The 19874-nt window shown below is 44.6% G+C and overlaps 1 protein-coding gene across 11 annotated transcripts in view; it reads left to right on the top strand.

The window, feature by feature from the left end:
- Positions 1 to 12390: 12390 nt before the first annotated feature.
- Positions 12391 to 19874, top strand: part of SIPA1L1 (signal induced proliferation associated 1 like 1) — a 385127-nt gene continuing 377643 nt past the window's right edge. For 2 of the 11 annotated variants that reach the window (XM_070377614.1, XM_070377620.1), the window contains exons 1-2: positions 12391 to 12435; positions 13116 to 13174. The gene's annotated coding sequence lies outside the window, so the exon portion shown is untranslated. Of the gene's footprint in view, positions 12495 to 12940; positions 13175 to 13387; positions 13537 to 19874 lie in introns of those variants that run through there. The other 9 variants (XM_070377612.1, XM_070377616.1, XM_070377623.1 and 6 more) reach the window with 6 other exon arrangements.

Genomic DNA, 19874 nt, shown 5'->3' with positions numbered 1-19874 from the left:
ACTCCAGGATTCTGGCCTGGAGAATTCCATGGACTGTGTAGTCCACTGGGTGGCAAAGAGTCAGAGGTGACTGAGCAACTCTCACTTCACTTCACTTGGCAGGGACTGTGATTTGTGCTGCCCTCTAGAGGAAGTACGAAGGAACGCATGACTTCTTAGGAGATGGGGCCGGTTGTTCTGAGAGGCAGAAGCAGCTGGGGGCAGCAGTCCTGAGAGTTCCACTGCCAGCAGGAGCCCCTCACTCGGGTGGCCAGTGCCACGTGCTATGATCAGGATCCGCTCTAACAGTGCCAATCTCAGCCGCCATGAGTGTGCAGCAGGAGGTGACTGAGCAGTGTCCGCCGGGTTGCCCTAGCAACCCACTCCAGTGTCCTTGCCTGGAGAATCCCAGGGACGCGGGAGCCTGGTGGGCTGTCGTCTATGGGGTCGCACAGAGTCGGACACGACTGAAGCGACTTCGCAGCAGCAGCAGCAGATATCTGAGATGGGGCTGTGGAATGGGGGTGAGGGTAGGAGACAGGAGAGGTGAGGGGAAGGTGGAGACCACGCTTAAAAGGGCAAAACCAGTGGGAATGGAGAGAGTTTCAGGAAGTTTTTTCTTTCTCAGAAACAAAAGATTCTCGTCAAGGAGTATAGAGACTCCTTTATGCATCAACACATAAACATTTAGTCCAAAGGGATGGGCCCTTAGCCCTCTCCTTTGGAATTTAAAGAAATGGAAGTCCAGGAAAGTTAAATAAGATTAGAGTTGACTTTGAGTCCAGAAATCTACACCAGAATCCAAGGTCTAGTAGATCTTCCTCTCCTTCACTGGGTGATAATTTCTTTGTGGATCTACAGAATAAATAACAAATTACATGTATTATCTTCAGCCATTTCTCATTCTTGAGTAAATGTACTTATCACTACTCCTCACCCCACCTTCCCATCAATGAAAAGAATCAGTGGAATGGAAGGAGACTTTTAAAAGCTTCATCACTAAAAACTGATTTGGGAAATTCAGGGTGAGTTCCGAGCTGTTTTTTTTGTTGCTTTCAGTCTCTCAGTTGTATTCTACTCCTTGTGACCCCACGGACTGCAGCACATCAGGCTTTCCTGTCCTTCACTATCTCCCTGAGTTTGCTCAAACTCATGTGCAATGAGTAGATGATGCCATCCAGCCATCTCATCCTCTGTCATCCCCTTTTCCTCCTGGCTTCAATCTTTCCAGGTATCAGGGTCTTTTCCAATGATTTGACTCTTTGCATCAGTGGCCAAAGTATTGGAGCTTCAGTTTCAGCATCAGTCCTTCCAATGAATATTCAGGGTTGATTTCCTTTAGTCTTGACTGGTTTGATCTCCTTGCAGTCCAAGGGACTCTCAAGAATCTTCTCCAGCATCACAGTTTGAAAACATCAATTCTTTGGTGCTCAGCCTTCATGGTCCAACTTTCACATCCTTACATGACTACTGGAAAAACCACAGCTTAGACTATATGGACCTTTGTTGGCAAAGTGATGTCTCTGCTTTTTAATATGCTGTCTAGGTTGGCCATAGCTTTCCTTTCAAGGAGCAAGTGTCTTTTAATTTCATGGCTGCATTCACTGTCCTCAATGATTTTGGAGTCCAAGAAAATAAAGCTGTTTTAACATCCTGGGTATAAATGAACTAGCAGCATTTCTTTTTCTTACCTCTTTGCTCTTCAGTAAAGGGTAGATGGCTTTATGACCCAGCTGTGTTGCTTGGTGTGCCCACTGAGGGACACTCTCATCACACACGTCCCCTGCACTCAGAAACACGTCAAGTGTGATTCCTCCTGCAGAATCTCGCTGCGCTCTCCTTGGAAGCCTTGAGGCAGCTGCAAGCTCAAGAGACCCTGCAGTTCCTGGGTCCTTGTGAATGCTGCCTCAGCTCTGGCTGGCAAGGGAACAAGCCAGATGGTTCTAGGAGGCCTCAGCCCACCACTTCCAAGTTATGAGCAAGCCTCTTTTCATTTCTAGGGATTTAAAAAAGACACAGGAGTGGAGAGAGACCTTTCCCCCCCTCCACCACCTTCTTCCTCTGACACATCCTCAACCATGAAATCTGTTGAAAGGACTAAAGAGACAAGGGTGAGAGGAAGGAAATTTCCAGCTCCTGAGAGAATATTCAAGTTATTTAAAAGAGCAAAGAGTTCCCTCAAAGAAAATGCAATTGGAGGGGTGAATAAAAACATTTCAAATGATCCAGAGATGATTTCTTTTACAAATGACTGCTGGAGTCATATGTGCTGATGTCTATACAGAAAAGGGTCAAAAGGATGGATGAACCAGGACTTTGAGTTCTCCTGGGATTTTTACTGAGCCATGGTAACAACAACAACAACAAAATCGGAAAACTAGGAATGGTGTGAACAGCCCAGTGGAGTATGTTTCAAAAGAAGATACCTATGAGAGGGATGAGAAAATTTGTGAGGGTAATTTTAATTAAAATGTGATTTAATATGATATATCAGCAATTATAAGCCACTGCCCCATTTATGACTCTCTTTCTGACCTCCTCTCTGACCCTTGGATTTCTAAATCTCAAGCTTTAAGCATGCTGTAATCTCCTGGTACAAATTTGAATATGTCTCTGCCTTGATGCGGAGAAGGCGATGGCACCCCACTCCAGTACTCTTGCCTGGAAAATCCCATGGATGGAGGAGCTTGGTAGGCCGCAGTCCATGGGGTCATGAAGAGTCAGATACGACTGAAGCGACTTAGCAGCAGCAGCCAGCAGCTGCCTTGATGAAAATCCTTCAATGGCTCCCTGTTGCCTACAGAATAAAGCCCAAGCTCCTGAACATGTCACACAAAGCCCCTTGTGACTAGCCTTTCTTTTCTCTGGCTCACGTGGGTGCCTAAACCCTAGATTGTCTCCATACCCCAGGCCCCAATATCTTCATGGCTCAAAAAGCTCAAGGAAGCTTCCTAACAGCAAGATGCTTTTTTCCCTAATATCAGGTAAAGTCACTTAGCAATTTGGCCTTTCCATCAGGATGCAGCCCTAATTCGCCTTTGCTGTTAAACCTTGTTAATTTATTCCATAAACATTTATTGAATGCCTTGCTTGTCTTTGGAGAAGGCGATGGCACCCCACTCCAGTACTCTTGCCTGGAAAATCCCATGGATGGAGGAGCCCGGTAGGCTGCAGTCCATGGGGTCGCTCAGTCGGTCGGACACGACTGAGCGACTTCACTTTCCCTTTTCACTTTCATGCATTGGAGAAGGAAATGGCAACCCACTCCAGTGTTCTTGCCTGGAGAATCCCAGGGACAGGGGAGCCTGGTGGGCTGCCGTCTATGGGGTCGCACAGAGTCGGACACGATTAAAGCAACTTAGCAGTAGCGGCTTGCTTGTCTTAGGAACTACGCTAGAAAGTGGGGATTTACGAGTAAACAAGACAAGACACATAGCCTGCCTAAGAGTTTATACACTGAGAAGACTCTGTGTATTAGTTTCCTGTTGCTGCTGTACCAAATTACTACAATTTTCCTGGCTTAGAACAACACAAATGTATTGTCTTGCTGTTATAGAGGTCAGAAGTCCAAAGTGGGTTTCACTGGGCTAAAACCAAGCTGTCAGCAGAGCTGTAATCATTCTGGAGGCTCTAGGGAAGAAGTCATTTCCTTTGCCTTTTTCTTGCTTCTAGAGGCTGCCTATACTCCTTGGTTCATGGCGCCATCCTCCCATGTGGAGCGTGATTACCCCTGACTCTGTTTCCATGGTCGGTACTCCTCTGATTCTGATTCTCCACCTTCCTCTTAGGGCTGTATTAGGCCCACTTGGATAATCCAGGATAATCTCCCCATTGCGAGATCTTTAACCACATCTGCAAAGTAACTTCCTTTTTAAGATTTATTTAATTTTTTGGCTGAGGGGGGTCTTCACTGCTGCGTTGGGGTTTCTCTCGTTGTGGCAGGTGGGGTGTGACTAGAGAAAACCCACACAGCTCTAGTTGTGGTGCGAGGTCTTCTCATTGTGGTGGCTTCTCTCGTTGTGGAGCACAACAAGGCTTTAGGGCGCCCGGGCTTCAGTAGAGGTGGCAAGTGGGCTCAGTCGCTGTGGCTCACAGGTTCCAGGACACAGGCTCAAGAGTTGTGGTGCACAGGTTCAGCGGCTCCATAGCATGCGAGATCTTCCTGCAGCAGGGACTGAACAGGTGTCCCCTGCACTGAGGTAGATTCTCGACTGCGGGACCACTGGGGAAGCCTGTTAAGTAACTTTTGCCATGCAAGGTAACCCAGTCACAGGTTCCAGGCATTCTGACATGGAGAACTAGTTTGCCTACCTTACTCTGTTAGCCCTTCTACTTTGTCTTTACAACAGCACCATTTGCTCATTCAGGAGCACACATTGAGCGCCTACTATGTGGCAGACACTGTTCTAGGTGCTCGAAACACAGAAGTAACAAAGTAGACATTCTAGATGAGAGACAGATGGCAAACTAGCAGACAATTAAATGTGGTTGGAAGTGATAAGGACTCCAGAGAAGAAGAAAGTTGAGCGAGGAGCCTAAGGAGAATGAGATTGGAGTGGCTGCTATTTCATAAAGGGTGAGTGAGTGTAACAGTCAAGTTTCAGTTAGGAGAATGGAAACCAGAATTGATAATTCAAAAAACAAAAAAGGAATTTAACATCGCGGAACTGTTATACAGGTGATAGGAGGGCTGAGAGGCCAACCAGGATGACGAGGCAACGCAGAGATTCTTAACTAGGCGGTTGTCACCTTTAGGCTAAAGATATCACCAGAGCCAGGGATAGTTCTTACCCAGTACGACCTGGGGCCAAAGAAGAGATACATTAATATCTGCTACTAAGACAGTGCCTGGGGCAGACAAAGAGGAGGAAAAAGTTCTGCCCTTTCCATGTTCTTAGATTCCTCTCCTGCTTCTCAGCAGATAAACCCAGCCAGCTGAAGGCCCAAGACAAGGAAGCCTGCGAGACACAAGCCAGGCATAGGGGTGTCCACTCCCAGCAAGATATCACAGGAGGAAAGACAGTAGCCAAGAGCAAGACAGCCAACGACCAACCGGGCTACCTTGGAACAGACACCTAAAGGAACTCAGAAAGTGAGGCAAGCAGACACCTGGGGAAACAGTGTTCTGGGCAGAGGGAAGAGCAAAGGCAAGTTTGGCAGGAGGGTGCCTGATGAATTCAAAGAACAGAGAGATGCAGGTGTGGCTGGCATTGAGTTGCTGGGGGTGGGAGGAAGGAGTTGAGGTCAGAGCTCTAGATGGGAGAATAAACAGGTCTCCAGGCCAGAACAGGAACTTTGCCCTTTTCTCTGAGTGTGATGAGAAAGCCTAGAAGGCTTTTGAGCAGAGAAATGACCTGATTTGAGTTGCTATGCTCCACACTCTGGTCCTGCGTATCAAATAAAATATTGAGAGAAAGGGCAGGAATCGACAGATCAGTGAAGGAGACTCTTGTGATAATCCAAGTGAGAAATGACTTGAATCAGAGAGGGAGCGTTGCAGAGGAAGAAGATTGCATTCTGCACATATTTCGAAGGAAGAGCCAACAGAATTCACTGCAGGTCTAATGGGTGCTCTGAGAGCCATAGAAGAGTCAAGATGACTCTAAGACTTTTGCTCTGAACAAAACCCTCTGAATCTCTGGAAGGCTGCCCTTAAGTGAGGTGGGGAACCTGAAGGAGGGCACTGGTTTGGGAGGAATGTCTGGAGCTTCCCAGTTTTAGGCATGTGAAGATGGAGATACCAACTGCACAACCAATCTGAGATGTGGAGTTAGAGGTGGATGTTCAACTCTGGAGTCTGGGGAGGTATCTGGAGATGTGAGTGGAAATTTCTGGACTGGAAATTTGGGAGGTGTCAGTATATAGATGGCTTTTAAGCTATAGGACTGGTGAGATTTCCATGAATTAATAAGAGACCACAATGAGAAGCTGTCTAAGGACTGAGTTCTGGGGACTTCTATGTCTAGAGGTTCAATACTGAGAAGGCCAGAAAGGTAGGAGAAGAATCAAGACAAACTCTTTTTTTAAACAATTAAATTTATTTCTTATGTAGAAAAGACTATTTTTTAAAAAATTCATTGGCTTATAGTTGATACACAGTGTTGTGTTAGTTTCAGTGTATAGCAAAAGTGATTCAGTTATATATTCACATGTAGTCATTCTTTTTGAGGCTCTCCAGGTGGCGTTAGTGGTAAAGAACCCACCTGCCAACACAGGAGACATAAGAGACTTGGGTTCGATCCCTGGGTTAGGAAGATCCCCTAGAGGAGGGCAAGACAAACCATTCCAGTATTTTTGCCTGGAGAATCCCATGGATGGACAAGACTGATGGGCTACAGTCCATAGGGTTTCAAAGAGTTGGACACGACTGAAGCAACTTAGCATGCACACACACTTTCAGATTCTTCACTCATATAGGTTATTAAAGAATATTGAGTCCCCTGTGCTATACAGTAGATCTTTGTTGGTTATCTAGTTTATATATAGTAGTGTGTATAATCCCAGGATCCTAATTTATCCCTCCCCCCCCCATATTATCAGTTTTTACAATTTAAGTATAGTTGATTTACAATGTTGTGTTAGTTTCAGGTATACAGCAAAGTGATTCAGTTATATATATTCACGTATTCATTTTCAGATTCTTTTCCCATGTGGGTTATTCCAGAATATTGAGTAAAGTTCCTGTGCTATACAGTAGGTCCTTTTTGGTTATCTAATTTACATATAGTAGTGTGTATACATCACTGATGACAATCACTCATGACAAACTTAATCCAGAAGCCATGTGAAGTGTTTCAAGGATAAGCATGATCAACCTCTCCCCATAGGATAAGAAGTCAAATGAGGTGAGGATGGGAATTGCCTACTGGATTTAGCAATGAGGCAGTCACCAGGGACCCTGTGAAGACCTGTTTCCCCTGGAGTGGTGAATGAGGAAGGCTGCTCAGAGAGGATTCAAGACAATGGAAGGAGAGGAATAGCAAGTGTGAGAAAAACTTTTGATGACTCCAGTGGCAAACTGAAGCAGTGGAAAGATACGGAATCTGCTGCTAAGTCACTTCAGTTGTGTCCGACTCTGTGCAACCCCATAGATGGCAGCCCACCAGGCTCTTCCGTCCCTGGAATTCTCCAGGCAAGAACACTGGAGTGGGTTGCCATTTCCTCCTCCAATGCATGAAAGTGAAAAGTGAAAGTGAAGTCGCTCAGTCGTGTCCGACCCTCAGCGATCCCATGGACTGCAGCCCACCAGGCTCCTCCGTCCATGGGATTTTCCAGACAAGAGTACTGGAGTGGGGTGCCATTGCCTTCTCCTGATACGGAATCTAGGAAATGTTTTATTTTTTACCAGGCAGATATTACAGCATGTTTATAAGCACTCAGAAACGATTCTACAGAGGGAAATTTTCCTGATGCAGGACAGAGAGGTGACAATTGCTGAATCAATATCCTGGAGTCAAAGAACGGGTATATAGGTGGTGAGGTTAGCTTTGGCTAAGAATATTGAGAATTTATCCTAGGTACAAGGAGGACAGAGAGTACATGCAGACAGATGCAGGTGGGTTGGTAGATAGGGAGGAATGGAGTGTGTGCTAAGTTCTCTTCTGATTGCCTCTATTATACTAAGGAAAGAAGCATAGCCGGGGAGTTCCCTGGCAGTCCAGTGGTTAAGACTCTGCTGTGCTTCCACTGCAGAAGGTGAGGGTTAGATCCCTGGTCAGGGAATTAAGATCTCACAAGCTGTGCTACTTGGCCAAGATGTGAGAAAAAAAAAAAAAAAAAAGGAGGAGTGTGGCAGTTATCTGTAAGTAATAAGCCAGACATTTCAAGGAGGAGGAGAAAGTATGAAACAATCCTTTAGAAGAGTAAGAGAGTGGACAGGAAGTGTAGTAGCTTTGCTAAGGAATGTTCATTGATTATAAAGTAGTTGATGTTTCAAACATGTAATAAATACTTTATTTGAATGGGAGAATGAGGTGTTCTAGTTCAGTTCAGTTGCTCAGTCATGTCCAACTCTTTGCAACCCCATGAACTGCAGCACACCAGGCTTTCCTGTTCATCACCAACTCCTGGAGCTTGCTCAAACTCATGTCCGTCAAGTTGGTGATGCCATTCAACCATCTTGTCCTCTGTCGTCCCCTTCTCCTCCTGCTTTCAAACTTTCCTAGCATCAGGGTCTTTTTCAATCAGTCAGTTCTTTGCATCAAGTATTGGAGCTTCAGCTTCAGGACCAGTCCTGACTGGTTGGATCTCCTTGCAGTCCAAGGGACTCTCTTGAATCTTCTCCAATGCCACAGTTCAAAAGCATCAATTCTTTGGTGCTCAGCTTTCTTTATGGTCCAACTCATACAACCATACATGACTACTGGAAAAACCATAGCTTTGGCTAGATGGACCTTTGTTGGCAAAGTAATGTCTCTCCTTTTTAATATGCTGTCTAGGTTGGTCATAGCTTTTCTTCCAAGGAGCAAGCACCTTTGATTTCATGGCTGCAGTCACCATCTGCAGTGATTTTGGAGCCCAAGAAAATAAAGTCTGTCACTGTTTCCATTGTTTGCCCATCTATTTGCCATGAAGTGATGAGACCAGATGCCATGATCTTAGTTTTTCGAATGTTGAGTTTTAAGCCAGCTTTTTCACTTTCCTCTTTTACTTTCAAGAGGCTCTTTAGTTTTTCTTTGCTTTCTGTCATAAAGGTGGTACCATCTGCATATATGAGGTTATTGATATTTCTCCTGGCAATCTTGATTCCAGCTTGTGCTTCATCTAGCCTGACATTTCACATGATGTACTCTGCATATAAGTTAAATAAGCAGGGTGACAATATACAGCCTTGACATACTCCTTTTCCTATTTGGAACCAGTCCACTGTTCCACGTCCAGTTCTAACTGTTGCTCCTTGACCTGCATACAGATTTCTCAGGAGGCAGGTCAGGTGGTCTGGTATTCCCATCTCTTGAAGAATTTTCCACAGTTTGTTGTGATCCACACAGTCAAAGGCTTTAGTGTAATCAATGAAGCAGAAGCTGTTTTTCTGGAATTCCCTTGCTTAGATGTTCTAAGATACCTAGTATTCAGGTCAATAGAGTTATATCACCTAGGCTGAAACAATTAAACCCTAAGAGTGAAATAGCATTAGATATAATTTAATCTTGAGTGATTTGAGGGACACTTTGGTCCTTCTTTATGGGTGAGTCATTTCTCTGAATATCAGTTAGTAACATCCTATAGGTTATCATGTGAAATGATAATAGGCTGGATAAACCACATTTTAACTGTAAAACATACAAATGTGAATCCATGTTTATAATATTAAAAAGATATATTTTCCTTGCTTGGTAAGACTTTTGTGTTAAAATTCATTCCATATTTGGTATGTTAGGGCATGTTGTTGAGTAGAAGTGAATAACCAGAGGAAATGAATTCAACTGTCCATAGAATTGAAACAAACTAAGAAATGAACAGGGAGGGAGTTCTTATCAGAGGAAAGGTTACACATCCCTGGAGCATGTCAGGGAGGGGGCTGGGCAGAGGTGGATAGAGAGCCAACATAAGGAGTGGACAGGAAGTGGTTGAGATCTAACCTGTGCTTGACAAACTCTCTTTTCCTTTCCCTCTCCTGCTGTCCCTTATCTGTCATTTGGAGACTCCAGGTAGGTCAGTGAAGATGCAGACAGAGTGCCTGATCCAGACAGCCATGAAGCTGGAACCTCAGCTTTGGTGGATTTTTATGTTTCTCAGAAATACTGGTGAAAGTTTCACCACGAATTAGGGGTAAATAGTTGCCTAGGGTATTGAAAGAGTAGTTTCTGGTCCCTAGGACAATCTCTACTATTCCACTATGCATGAAGGTTAGGGAAATTATCTTTGTAATTTGACTCTAATACCTATCTCTTGAGCCTCATAAGAAACATTGAAAAAAGTTAATAGATTTGGCTAGCACTTGGGTCAGTTATTTCCAATGTATCAAATGGCTATCCGGGAGTCATAAAACAGGTAGCCTTGAAATTGTACTGTGTTTGTGGATACAGATTGGAGCCATCCTTTAAGGGCAAAATTATGTTAAAAGTTGAGCCAGGGTGAATGAACAACAGCCTATTTAAGATACAGTGCTATGTTATGAAAGATAGTTCCTGAAAACAGATCAAGGGGATTGATGGTGATGCTCCAATGTGTTTCTTTGTAAAAATTTGATGTTAAAAATACTGGTCTGTGAATTTAAGACTCACTCTTCTTTCTTCCTTCGATTTTTCCTTCCTTGGTTCCTTACTTCTTCCCTTCCTTCCCTCCATCTTTCCTTCTTCTGGTTACTTTTGGAGGGGGTGTGGATGTATTTAGTTTGGGTTTTTGTTTTGAGTTGGCATATTTATTAAATAACAAGAAATCTGTTTTGAGTTAGTGTAAAAGCAAATAAAGAACAATGGATTCCCTTTGAAATTACTGTAACATGGTTAATTATTTTTTTTTATACTTGAGAAAAGAGAACTTTAAAAGCAACCTGTCAACATGTAGCTGAACTTGGTGAAACTCAGCTACTTTAAAATGAAACACTTATTTTAAAAATTGTTTGACATAAATGGAAAATATCTGTTGTTACTGAAAATTTGTATAGGTCTAAAAGCCATAGAATTTTAAACTGTAATGACCTAACATGTGGACTACATCTCATTTTAGAGATGAAGAATCAGAAAGATTAAATAACTTCTCTAGGCGATGGCACCCCACTCCAGTACTCTTGCCTGGAAAATCCCATGGACTGAGGAGCCTGGTAGGCTGCAGTCCATGGGATCCCGAAGCCTTGGACACAACTGAAGTGACTTAGCAGCAGCTTAGCAGGAGACTCAATTATTAGCAAGGCAGAAAAATTCAAATCCTGGTTTCCTGTCTTTGTCCAGTACTTTTTATCACTATATCACTAGGTTTCTAATATAAAAGCTTTCAGTGACATAACATTAAAGTTTGCACCTAACCTAAAAGAATCTTTATGGGTTTCTAGTTCTAAGGGACTGATTTTAAATATTGGTTTTAAAATGATTAAAAAATAATGGTTTTCCCATATTTATGTAAATAGGGACGAACTTTTAAAATTGAGATATAATTCACATACCATGAAATCTATTTTTACTCTCATTTTGATATAAACGTTTAAGCTTAACTTCTAGTTACAGTATCCATTTTACTTAGGAGTGAGTATATAAAATCCCCTGGAGAGGTAAACAGCATTTTCAATATCCTTGCCAGGAAACTTCCATAGATAGAGGAGCCTGCCGCGGGCTACAGTCCATGGGGGTCGAAAAGTGCGCGCGAACAACACACACACACACACACACACACACACTCCCCTAAAAAAAATTTCTACATTTTGGAGTAGGGATGATGGCGTCTGAAGAAGCTTCATGATTCCCCCTCTCCATGGTGAATAGGTTTTTTTTTTTTTTTTGAGACAAAAATGGAAAAAGAGAAAGGAGGGATTATAAATACTGAAAAACAGATAATTCTTTGTAACAAAAAGAGGAGGACAGTTTAACAACGTCAAGAACAAAACTGTGCAGCAGAAACTTACAGTCTAGGCCCAAATATTTCCAGGGAAGGTGAGGGTACTGAGGAGAAGCATAGCTTTTTGCGTGCATTGCCCCGCCTCCGACATTAAATAAATACCTACTATGTACCAAGTCTGTGGAAGCGCTGAGAATAAATACAAAAAATGGATAAGGCAGATCCTCGAGGAGCTCAGCCTGGTCGTGGCAGCCGCGAAAAGGAGTTGGGGTGGGGGAGTGGGGGCAAGAGGTGCGGCGGGGAAGAGCGTATGGAGTGGTTGGAGTAGAGTATGGAGTCGGTGGAGGTTGGGGGCTGAGGTTAAGACAGGAAGGTTGAAAAACTGAATATATGGTAGGAAATTGGGGGTTCACAGATGTGCTGACTTCGGTGGCAGAAATCTGTCCCAGGACCTCTTAAATAATTAGCCTCATGTGCCAAATTCGGCCAGATGTCATGATGCTGGTCTTCTACAGGTAACCCTCTCGAAGAGGTTTAAAAGTCCTTTTCCCGCTTCCAGCCCTTGCTTTCCCCGCCATTATTAGGGCGTCGGGCAAGGGAAGGTGCAGGTTTCCAACCTGCACCCACGTTTGCAGCCTGGGCTCTCTGCAGGAGACAGGAATCCAGGGCTTTGCTGTCGTCATAGCAACTAGGAGTTCCGCGGTCCCCTCCCCCCATCTTCTTCTAACTCGTTCTACTTCCCCCGCCGTCTGGGCTGAGTTGTCGCTTATCTCGCGAGATTTGAGCGCAGCGCAGAACAGCACATTGGTGATCTCACCCGAGACTTGGGGAGGGACGGTGGGAGGGAGCGAAGGAGGGGAAGGAATGGGGCGGGCGAGCGGGGAGGGAAGGGGAGGGGAAGGGCGAGTGCGGCTCTGCCACCGCCGGCAACTTTGTGAGCGAGTTCACTGTGTGCGCGAGCAAGTGAGCGAAAGTCAGAGCGCCGCTGAGTCCCCGGGAGGAGGGTCCCCGGGGAGGGCCAGGTCTGGGCTTCAAAGGCCGTCCACCCCTCCACCCCGGCCCCCCACAAGCCGCTCCATCCTCTCCCGCCTCCGTGGCTCCCTCCCCATTTCCTCCCCCACCAACCCTCCCGGGCCTTCTCGCCCCCCGTCTTGCAGTTACCTGTCCCCTCCCCCCAACTTGGCACGCACCTCCCCTTTCCCCAGCGTCCACCTCGGACCTTCCCCCAACCAGCCACTCCGCACTCACTTTCCGCGCCGGCCGCCCCCTCGGCTCTTTCTTTTGGGGGGGGGGGGCTGGCGGGCGGGATGGGGGGCGCTGGACCTCGGAGGCGGCGCCAGCGGGGACCCGAGCGCCCAAACAATAGTTGATGCCCAGGGACTTGGGGGGTGCACCTCCGCCCCCCCCCCCAACTCCGCCGAGAGCGCAGCACCCCCGCCGGCTTTTCTCCAGCTTGCATTCCGGGTCCCCTACGGATCCAGGCTCGGGAGTTGGGCTGATTGCGCCTCCACCTCCCCCGAGCCCCCCCTCCCCCTCCGCGCGGCGCCCGACCCGGCCTCGCAGCCTTCTGTTATCCGCAGAGGAGGTGGCGAGTGAGCGCGCGCCGACCGTCTACACGGTTTCTCTCTCTCTTTCCCCCCCAGGGAGAGCGCGCGGCGGACGCGCCCGGACGCGCGGCGGCACCGGGAGGCCGGGCCGAGCGGTAAGTGGCTCCGGCGCCCGGGATTCGGGGAGGGGAGTTGAGGGGTGCAAGACTGTTGACAGCCCCTACCCCATTTTTGGCTAGGGCGCGGGTCCGGGGCACGGAGCAGTACACCGGGAGGCCGGTCAAAGTTTTTAATTTCCGATTTGGTGGCGTGCTGATAGCGCAACCCGGCGGGGGCGAGTCCGAGCTGCACCGCGCCCGGCGCGCGCGCGCGCGCGCACCTCGGAATCTGAATCTGCACAACTCTCCGCCAGGCGCCTGTGCGAGAGGCCGGGAGACCCGCGCCCCGGTCCGGGTAGCTGCGCCCACTCAGCCGCTCTCGTTTCCACCCGGCTGACCCTTCCCCTTCAGTCACCTGGGTGAGCGCTTTGCACGCTGTGCTGGAGGGACAGGCCGAGAGGTTTGATCGTGAGAAAGGGGGAAGAGCAGCTCGGTGCCCGTGGGTGGTTCATTTCTCTCCCGGGGGTCTGGTGGGGAGCGAAATCCTAGGATGCTCTAAACCTGCTTTTTCTTGGAGCAAGTAAACCACGAGAGGGCTGAGGCGTAGTGAAGGTACTGCAGAAAAGAACTTTTTCTTCTTCGCTCCATCTGTTTCCAACTTCGATCCTGACCTTAAAGGAAATTTGCCAAGCTCCCTATCGCTCCACGGCATTTCTAGGTGGACAAGTAATCTTGTTGGGCAGGTTGAAATTTCATCGGTTCACTATTTGGAGAACATAGAGACGAGGGAAGTGGCTCACTTTCAAGGAAGATGTTTAATTGAGTTGTTGGTATTCGTTTTGAAGAGAAGCAAAACTAATGGACACTAGGATGCATTTATCTTACAAATTTTATTTTTCTTGACGCGTATTTTAGAGGCAGCACTCAGTGAAATTCTTACTACCTGCTAAACGATTACATTTGTAAACTGGGAGCCTGTGATGCGATGCAAATTTCAGAGTAGAGGTGTCGACTTTCATCAGGTTCCAGGTCTGTCTGGATGAACTGGGGTTGGCGTTTCCTCTATAAAGCAAACCTTTCATGTTGAAACTCTGACTCAGACTCTTAAAGCCATTGTTTTTATACTTGTACTCTGTGGGAGTTAAGTGTCAACTTTCTCTCATTTTCTCATATGGAATATTCATCCCAGGCAAAGATTCTCTCACTTAATATTTTGGAAAAGTACAGGATAAAGTCCTGTAGAACCATTGTCTGCACCCAGTTTAGTAACATAAAAATTATAGTATTAATTTTCTATATAATCCGGATTTAATGACCTTCACTTTCCTCTTTTTCATTTTTTCCAAAGCAACAATTAAGCCACCTTTAGCAGAATTTAAAAATCTGATGGAAATAATATAGAACAGTGGTAACAGGAGTAGTCTCAAATAAAAGGTTTTCATAAAGCAGTTTATGGTCACTGAAGTGTCTATTAGATGCCGTGCCAGTTCTTAAGGAGAAAATTAATGTTAAAACATTTTTCCCATGAAATAAATTATTTATACTTAGGCATTAGCAATTAACAGTGCATTTAAAATGCTTTGGGTGATGATTTGCACATAAATGGTTAGGAGCAAAATCAGAGATTTTGAAGGGTGAATGATATTTTGTGGCTGTTAACTTATTTTCTTACGTTATGAAGAAATAACTTCCCATTATGCTTAAGTAAAGGACTCCTGAAGTTGACTATATCATTATTCTCTAGTTGAGTGAGAGAACAAGTTTGGCAGGTGGCTCAAGACAGTCAGCAGGTGTTGCTGATAGCTTCTCTGTGGTGGCTGGTACTGCTCCTTGAGTTTGAAATTGCTGTTTTGGTGAAGTGAACTTTTTAGATCTGAAGTGTCAGGCAGTATTAACTGTGACTTCATCATAGGATTCTATGATGAGGTTGATGAACTCCTGGTAATAATTGCAATACTAATTGCAAAGCAGCTCACTCAGTTTTATAATAAGAGTCTTTTAACTCTGTCCTTTCGCTGTGATTTCCTGGTTTTCTTACTTTGCTTTTGCATTGAATTAGATGTGTAATTTTGGTGTAGGTCTCTCCACCCCTATCCCTGGCCACAGTTTGAATTTTTTTTAAAACGACTATTGAAAAATACCTTCTAGTAACTTTATTGAAGCCATAAATTGAAGATTGCTGGAGATGAGCGATTGTGCAGAGACTTTGGAGGACCTTGGTTGACTGTGAGTTGGGACGTGTATCTGTTCTATCAGTTAAGAGTTTTTCAATGAATGGCTGTTTTCTCTCTTTGAGCTGTGAAACAGGAGCATGAGGAGAGGCGGAGCATGTTTAAGAGTACAGATCCTCTCAATCTTTGCAATTTAGGGGAATGTATGTAGTGATTGACGATAACATGAATATATGCTTCCTATTGGTCCTCACTGTCCTGCCATCATTTCTATTGGTCCATGTCAGTGTACATATGAAGTATACCTAGCCCGAAGATTTTCAGGTGACATTGCAGATTTGAGCCTTTTGGTAAACTGATGAAATTGGACTTTCTTTAAAGAAGACAGACTAACTCATCCCCATAACATAGAGCTTTGTTGTTCAGTTGCTAAGTCTTGAGTAGATCTAGTCCTCTGATGGGAGAAGGCAATGGCACCCCACTCCAGTACTCTTGCCTGGAAAATCCCATGGGCGGAGACGCCTGGTAGGCTGCGGTTCATGGAGTCACTAAGACTGAGCGACTTCACTTTCACTTTTCACTTTCATGCATTGGAGGAGGAAATGGCAACCCACTCCAGTGTTCTTGCCTGGAGAATCCCAGGGACGGCGGGGCCTGGTGGGCTGCCGTCTATGGGGTCGCACAGAGTCGGACACGACTGAATCGACTTAGCAGCAGCAGCAGCAGTCCTCTGATATAGAATGCATCTTTTTTCCTTTCAACTCAGATCACAGAATTTTATATCTCCAATTCAGAAAAAAAAATTATCTCCATAATATCACTGTATTCCTAATCTTTCGAGGTTTGTAGTAAGTCAAACGGTATTTATTGAGTGCCTCTGTCTGGGAGGCATGCTGTTGAGTTCTGTGATTCCAGTGGTGGGTAAAACTGTGTTCTGGGGCTCAAGAAACTTACAGTGCGGTGGGGCATTTGTAGTGGCCTTCCCTGGTTTGATGTTCTGATACCCTGAGACCCCTATAAAAGTTTTGCATACTGCCAATTATTTTTGAATTATAACATATTTGAATTACTTTTGGAAATAATGGGGCCCAGTGTTTGTCTTTAGGCTTTCCTGGTGGCTCAGGCGGTAAAGCATCTGCCTACAATGCGGGAGACCCGGGTTCGATCCCTGGTTCGGGAAGATCCTCTGGAGAAGGAAATGGCAACCCACTCCAGTATTCTTGCCTGGGAAATCCCATGGACAGAGGAACCTGGTGGGCTACAGTCCATGGGGTCGCAAGAATGTTTGGGTTTCAAATTTTCCAGCTTTGGGATATTAAAAAGTAATCAAACCTTTTCCTGAACTATCTTTCTGGAAAAAATGTATTTTTTTTTTCCTCAGCAAAGCTTCATCTCTTTGCTGCAGAAATTACTGAGAATATGTGTATGAAAGAAACTTGTAAACCATAGTTTTATTTGCAATTGCATGTTCTTACTTTCTGACGAATAGATTCGTAGATTGTTAGAAGGGATTTTGAGCATAAATCATTTAGCCCTTCTCCATTTTCCAGATGAGGAAACAAGCCCAGAAAGTTGAAGTGATTTTTTTTGAAGAGTATAGGAGAACTAGTCAGTGATCATGCAGTGATTGGAAGACAGGTCTTCAGACTTAACTGTATTCTTTTGTTTGCTGTTATTCCCCTCCCCCCCATCTTAGAGTCTATCGTGTTAAAATTTATTTACTACTTTTTCCCTCCACTCAAGTGTTCAGTATTTATTAGATGTCTAAAATGAGAAGAAGCAAAACTTAATGAGACAAAATGTACATGACGATTGAAAAGCCATGAAACACTGCATTGATGTAGTGTTTGGTAACTAAGCTTTAGAGTTACTCAAATTATGAAGTTGTGGAGAAAGAAATTATGAGTTAGTTAAAAATATTTACATCATAGAGCCTGTAGTTTTTTTTTTTTTCAACTCGGAGGATAATATACTTGTATACACTTTAGAGAAGCCAGATTTAATTTGTGGTTGACCATTTTTTCCTTTCTTAAACTCATTTTTCATTTGTAAAAAAGTTGTGCCCCCCTTATTTTTGTAACAGTGGCAACTTCAGGCCTTGTCTCTCAGCTACAGGTAAGGGTTATTGGGAAGTGAGGCTAGGGAGGATTTGTTAGGTGGAGGTATAATTGCACATAAAACAGGAAAATGTTGTAGAAGCTTCCTGTTGAAAATGTGAGTGATATATATATATATGGCCCCACCCAACTTCCACTGGGGTAATCTGAGCCAGGAGAGAAGAAACATCCTTGCCACTTGGGTGACTGCCCTTTTGATGAGGGACTCTCCCTTCCCCCAGGAGGGTAAAGCGTTGTGTTATTGCTTCATTGCTCACACAAAAATTTGTATCTGTTCCACATTCAGTGCTATTTAAAATAGGGGTGTTCCACTATCACTTGAGGGTGACAATCTAAGAACCTTCTATCTATTGCACTTGTAATGTTTGGGTCTGGGAAATTGGCCTCATTGGATTTTTGTTTTTTTTCTATGCTTAGCTAATTGAAAGAAAAAGAAAAAAAAAAGCCAAACAAAACCCACACACTTTTATAGCACTTTGTTTTTGAAGGGTTTTATACAGACTAGGTTAATTATTCTTAGACGATAGCTCATTTATTCGTTCCGCGGGTTTTTGATGAGCACTGGAGCGAGTCGTAGAAACATGGAAAAGATCCCCTTCACCTTGGACCACTTAAACACAGATGGTTTGAGTGAGGGTGAGTAACACAAGTGTGACCGGGTTCGTGATCACCTGGGTAAGAGAATGCACAGGGAGTGTCTTTTGAGGTTAGGGACTGGTCCACATCCACTTTCGCCTTTTATTTCTGCCTGGGAGGAGTGACATAACTCCAGCTGTGAAGAGGACGTGAGTGAGTGTTTTCTTGAGGATCTAGAGAGATGACACCAAATGACACGGAGGAAGGTCAGGGGCTGCTTTCGTTGAACTTTAGTCAACAACAGTGCCTTGAGGGGGTGTGCCACAGAGGCAGGCGAAGCTGTTTCTCTCGGCCTCTGCAGGTTGGGATGAGAATTTTCAGCCTTTGGATTCCTAATTTGTTACTTGTCATGTTGCACCAAGTTCTCCCTCTAATTAGAATTGTAGTATGCCTAACTTTAAATTGTGGGAAACGGGCAATTACATAATGTTAGATTTCCCTTTTTTTGAGTTCAGGAGAGGCATGGGGAGAATGTTTGCTTGTTGGAGAATGCTGACCTGGAGATGGAGAGTTACTGATCTGCACAAACACAGGGGTCACTTAGAGGCGACTGGAGCTGACTGACCAGCCGGCCATGGTGGCCACTGGCTTCCTTTTTTTCTTTCTCCTCCCCTAGAGTAGGTCCCGGTTAAGTGATTTTCACAGACACCAGAGTGAATTTTGGTTATTTTTCTTTTCTCTGTTTTTTCCAGAAAGCCTTTTACCAGAGCTATAAGTATAGTCTATAATCTTTGATTGTTCTTCTGAGGCTCAACGTCTTGCTCTCTTTTAGAATGAGGTCCAGACTTCTCAGGATGAAGCTATTAAGAAATAAAAAGCAAAGGACTGTGTGCTGAATGACCACATTCCTATAGTCAAGACTTGACTCTGATCAGTATCATTTACGTTGGTTCCTATATTATTTTTTTCTAATTCATTTTTTTTTATATTCTCAGTTATTTGCCTAGATAGGAATTATAGTTTGATATATTCTGAGATCTTTGCATTTCCTTTTACAATCTTAGTTCTCACAATTGACTGACTGTTGGTTTTTATGTTTCTTTTCATTTTCTGATGCTTTCAGAGAAACAACTGATGACTAAACTGTGATGTTTCATGTCTTTAAGAACAGAGGGTACTTATATGGAGATACTTATAGGAGGTATATATAATTATACATTAATAGAATGTTGTAAAATTTTCACCCAGTTTGGCTAACTCTGATTCCTTGTTTCACCTGTACATCAGATCAGATCAGTCGATCAGTCGTGTCTGACTCTTTGGGACCCCATGAATAGCAGCACGCCAGGCCTCCCTGTCCTTCACCAACTCCTAGAGTTCACTCAGACTCACGTCCGTCGAGTCAGTAATGCCATCCAGCCATCTCATCCTCTGTTGTCCCCTTCTCCTCCTGCCCCCAATCCCTCCCAGAATCAAAGTCTTTTCCAATGAGTCAACTCTTCGCATGAGGTGGCCAAAGTACTGGAGTTTCAGCTTCAGCATCATTCCTTCCAAAGAAATCCCAGGGCTGATCTCCTTCAGAATGGACTGGTTGGATCTCCTTGCAGTCCAAGGGACTCTCAAGAGTCTTCTCCAACACCACAGTTCAAAAGCATCAATTCTTCGGCACTCAGCCTTCTTCACAGTCCAACTCTCACATCCATACATGACCACAGGAAAAACCATAGCCTTGACTAGATGAACCTTTGTTGGCAAAGTAATGTCTCTGCTTTTGAATATGCTATCTAGGTTGGTCATAACTTTCCTTCCAAGGAGTAAGCCTCTTTTAATTTCATGGCTGCACTCACCATCTGTAGTGATTTTGGAGCCCAAAAAATAAAGTCTGACACTGTT

This window comes from Bos mutus, chromosome 10 (assembly GCF_027580195.1).
Source record: "Bos mutus isolate GX-2022 chromosome 10, NWIPB_WYAK_1.1, whole genome shotgun sequence".
Taxonomy (NCBI): domain Eukaryota; kingdom Metazoa; phylum Chordata; class Mammalia; order Artiodactyla; family Bovidae; genus Bos; species Bos mutus.
Note: the sequence above shows the minus strand (reverse complement) of the source record. Positions and strands in the feature narration are given on the sequence as shown.